The following is a 5,000-nucleotide window of genomic DNA, read 5'->3' as shown; positions in this document are numbered from 1 at the left end:
CAGCCACACATCTACAGGCGAAACAACGGAAAAAACGAAAAAAAATAAAATGGACGGAGGCGGCGCCGCCACCGCCTCGCCGGACCTTCAAATCGGGCTCTCGGGGGCTCGGCTCCCCCGGTATCCAGCGTTCCAAGTGCCGCCGACCGCCACCGGTCACCGGTCTTTAGCTTGTCCAGTGGTATCTCTGGCCATCCGCTTTCTCACCACTCAACTCGGTAGCGACCAGCTCGCGCTGCCCCGCTGCTGTACCGCTCCGCATCTCCCGGGGCCCCCCCTCGCTCTGTGTAGGCTTGCCCGACAAGCACCGGCTTGAGAACCGTGCCCAACCGCCCGGGGGAAACCACCGTCAGCGGCCGCCCAGCGCTCCACTTCGCCGGCTAAGCCGCGTGCCCTGGCTCGCGCGCGCCCCTCCGGAGCAGAGACGCCTCGTGCCCCTATATACGTAGACTATCGGTCCCCGCCGAAAAAAAGTACTAAGGACAGCGTCTGCGGACCCACGGGGGGGGCGCTCAAGAGACGCCGCCTCTTACGACGACGTAACTGGAGGCAGCGAGAAACAGCGACCCCTTGGAGGAAGTGCCGGAGCGAACAGGTCTGCCCGCTGGCCAAGTCCCACCGGATCCGGGTAGACCTGGCAGCCCTTTTCGGCGGTCGCTGCGGCAGCCGACGGTAACGTGGAGCCCGGTGAGCTCGCGGCCACCGCCCGCCCCGGAGACGGGTAGACCTGACGGCCGCCTCCCGCCCCGGAGACGGGTAGACCTGACGGCCGCCTCCCGCCCCGGAGACGGGTAGACCTGACGGCCGCCGCCCGCCCCGGAGACGGGTAGACCTGACGGCCGCCGCCGGCCCCGGAGACGGGTAGACCTGACGGCCGCCGGCCCCGGAGACGGGTAGACCTGACGGCCGCCGCCCGCCCCGGAGACGGGTAGACCTGACGGCCGCCTCCCGCCCCGGAGACGGGTAGACCTGACGGCCGCCTCCCGCCCCGGAGACGGGTAGACCTGACGGCCGCCGCCGGCCCCGGAGACGGGTAGACCTGACGGCCGCCGCCGGCCCCGGAGACGGGTAGACCTGACGGCCGCCTCCCGCCCCGGAGACGGGTAGACCTGACGGCCGCCGCCCGCCCCGGAGACGGGTAGACCTGACGGCCGCCTCCCGCCCCGGAGACGGGTAGACCTGACGGCCGCCTCCCGCCCCGGAGACGGGTAGACCTGACGGCCGCCGCCGGCCCCGGAGACGGGTAGACCTGACGGCCGCCGCCCGCCCCGGAGACGGGTAGACCTGACGGCCGCCTCCCGCCCCGGAGACGGGTAGACCTGACGGCCGCCGCCCGCCCCGGAGACGGGTAGACCTGACGGCCGCCTCCCGCCCCGGAGACGGGTAGACCTGACGGCCGCCGCCGGCCCCGGAGACGGGTAGACCTGACGGCCGCCGCCGGCCCCGGAGACGGGGAGAGCTGACGGACTCCTCCCGCCCCGGAGACGAGGAGACCTGACGGCCGCCTCGTGCAAGAGTTGCTTTTGGTTTCGATGGAAGATATCAAAGAAATACGAAAAAATAAATGAAAAGGGAAGATTTTTTTTCTTAAGCACATTCCCCCGCCGCGCTCACGTGCGCACACGCCACCCCTCTGCCCCGACCCGTTGGCCACCGTCCGGTCGCTGGCATCATCCTCCCACCACCACCACCACCACCACCCCCCCCACCCCCCCACCCCCCCACCCCCGCCAGCCCCTCCGCTCCGCTTCGCGCCGCGCCACCCGCGCCGCCACCCCCACTCCTCCACCGGCTGCCAGGGGACCGGGCAGAAGCGCGGGCGTTCCCCCCACCCCACCTCCGGCGGAGACGCCCGTCTGTCTCGCCGAGGCGAGTTCGCGTCGGGAACCGGGCGCCTTTCGCCGGGTCGGGGTCCCGGCGCTGCCGGGCGCTCCCCGGCTGCAGCTGTTGGTTTCGCGGGGTGGGTTCAGGTTTTCTCTCGGGGGGGGTGGGGGTGGGGGGGGGTGGGGGTGTGTGTTATTTTGTTTATTCCCCCCGCTTTTCGCTGTCCCGCAGAGGCGGGGGGACCGGACGCCCTTCACTGGGTCCGGGTCCGGGTCCGGGTCCAGGCGTTGCCAGGCGCTCGCTGGCTTTCGCGTTCGTGTTTTTTTCGAGGTGGGTGGGCGGGTGTGTGGGAAGGGGGGTCCCGGTGGGGGTGGGGGTGTGGGGGGTGTGTTGTTGGGCTTGTTTTTTTTTTTTTCCCCCCCCTTGCCATGGTTTTATTCTGACTTTTTAATTTGAAACAAAACAAAACAAAACAGAACAAAACATTTCAATAGATGTCCGCGGCCCTGCAGCCACCGACCCCCGCGCCGCGACACACGCGCGCACGGACACACGGGGACACACACACACCCCCACCCCCACCCCCGAGCCCCGCCGGCGCCCGCGCGCTCGAAGAGCCGTGGGTCCCCGCCCCCCGCTGCAGCTCCGGAGCTGCAGGGCGGTGGGTGCGGCCGGCAGCCGACCGCAGGCTCCCCGGCGCTGCAGAGCACTTGGGAAGGGGGGGGGGGGGGGGGGGGGCGGCGGGGGCGGTTTCTGTTGCCCCCCTCCCCGCGCCGCTCTCCCACCCCTTCCGCGTTCGTTTGGCTTTCAACCCGCGGCGGGGACGGAGCAGGCGGGCAGGAGGGCGGGCGGCTGAAGGACTGACTGAGAAAGGCGGGGAGCCGGGGCGCGGGCGCGGCGCGGTAGGGACTCGGCAGCTGGGGCTAGAGCCCCAAACATTCCCCCACCCCCGCCGCCGCCGCAACTCCCCTCTGGCGCCCGGGTACGGAGCCGGCGGGGACGCCGCTGGGTCCTAAAGGCTCCCGCCTTCCTTCCCCGGAGCGGCCAATCTGCTGCTGGCGGAAAGCGGGGTGGGGGTGGGGGGCGGCCGGTCTCATCGCGAACCCCGTGGTCGGGGCGGGGGCGGCCGGTGTCATGGCGAACCTGGTCGCGGGGGGGGGGTGGGGGGGGTGGGGGTGGGGTAGGGGGCGCGGCGGGGCTCGTTGCGAGCCAAGTGGCGGGGCGGGGGTGGGGGGGGGGGCGACCGGTCGCATCGAGAACCACGCGGCAGGAGGGCGGGGGGGCGGGGGGGAGGGCGGGAGGGGGCGGCTGTGTGTGCATACATGCACGCAGCCGCGGGCCAACGGGTTCGGGCCGGGGAGCTCTTGGGGGGGTGGGGGGGGTGGCGCGCACATCGCGCGCACGTGCGTGGGGAGAAAATAATAAAAAAAAAATGCGTCCCGCTGTTGATAACGCCACCTCCTCTGCTCCAGCCGGCCTCGTCGGCCCGCGCCCGTTTCTGCCTGCGGGCAGCGTGCCCGTGTGCCTCGGCCCGGGCAGAACCAAGGGCCGGCGGTTCCGTCGCCAGCGGGGCACGTTCAAGCGGTGAGTGTCGCCGAGAGGACGGGCCCGACGGCCTTAGGGGTGGGGGGGATTGTGTGTTAAAGGATTTTGCCAGACTGGGGGTACCCCTAGGCTTGCTTGCTTGCTTAACAACTCAGAGTTGGGCCACCACCTCGGCGAGTGACAGATGTCCGAAGGACAGCTTATATACTGTTTCTAAATCGATTACCTCGTCTTTGTACGTTTCCAGTCAACCTTTCAGTTGATTCTCATCATGTATTCAGGTTCACTTAGGATCCTGTCTCAGCCGAATTCTTCTCTTCTGGTTCCAATCCTTGCTTCAGTACACTAGCAGCTACACTACTAGCCGGGGCCTCCACTGGCGCCATCACCTCAGTCAAATGTGACATCACAAGGAGCTGCACAAGCCAGGCCTTGCTCCTGGCCTACCAGCTAGAAAAGCTGCAGATGACCTCATATGAAACCACACGAGCCATGGCCTGGTCCGGGCCTATCACGTACTAATCCAGACGTGACTTCAACCACAAGATCCTCAGGGCACGGCCTGCTCCCGGCCTCTGACCTACACAGGTACTGGTGACATGCCAAGCAGCTGCACAAGGCAGGGCCTGCTCCTGCCCTAAGCCGTGCTCAGACAAGGGATGACACCGCAGATCAGCCGGGCCCGATCCTCCCCCGTCACCTACGTGGCTAAATGTGACGTCCCAAGCAGCTACATGCCGCTCCAGGGCCTGCACCTGCCTTACCGACTACTCGGCTGAAGGTGACATTCTGAGCAGCTGCAGAGGCTCGGGCCTGCTCGTGGCCTATCACCTACTTAGCTGCAGGTGACAGGCGTGGCGGGGGGGGGGGTGGGGCGGGGAAGCAGCGGGCGGCACAGTGCGGTGTCAAGGGGCTGCCTGCCGGTTGATGCCGTCGAGTGCCCGGCAACGCCGGGACCTGAACCTGGACGCAGCGAAGGGTGCCCGGTCCCCACGTCTCTGCGGGACGGCGACAACCGGGGGGGAATAAACAAAGTAACGCGCCCCCCCACCACCACCACCACCGCCCCCGAGAGAAAACCTGAACCCACCCCGCGAAACCAACAGCTGCAGCCGGGGAGCGCCCGGCAGCGCCGGGACCCCGACTCGGCGACAGGTGCCCGGTTCCCGACGCGAACCTCGCCCCGGCGAGACAGACGGGCGTCTCCGCCGGAGGGAATTGGGGGGGGGGGGCGGGGGCGGGGGCAGCACGGAGCAGAGGGGCTGCCGGGGGGGGCTTGATGCCGGCGAGCAACCCGGCAGCGCCGGGACCCGCACCCGGACGCGGACCCTGGTTGATGCCAGCGAATGCACGGCGGCCAACGGGGCGGGGCGGGGCGGGGGGGGGCGGTGTGTGGTGGTGTGAGCGCGGCGGGGGGAGGTGGGTCTAAAAAAATTTTTTCCTTTTCATGTCTCTTTTCCTATTTCTTTGGTATCTTCTAGCGAAACCAAAAATGACAACAGCTGCACGAGGCAGCCATGTTGCAGCTTACTGCCTTGTATTACAAGTGCTTCAATGTCGGAAAAGCGGAGGGAAAAACCCCAAAATGACACTCTCCTCTCTCACACACACCCGCCCCCGCCCCGCAGCCC

Source organism: Strix uralensis, unplaced genomic scaffold (assembly GCF_047716275.1).
Source record: "Strix uralensis isolate ZFMK-TIS-50842 unplaced genomic scaffold, bStrUra1 scaffold_242, whole genome shotgun sequence".
NCBI classification, from domain to species: domain Eukaryota; kingdom Metazoa; phylum Chordata; class Aves; order Strigiformes; family Strigidae; genus Strix; species Strix uralensis.
This window is presented reverse-complemented; position numbering follows the sequence as displayed.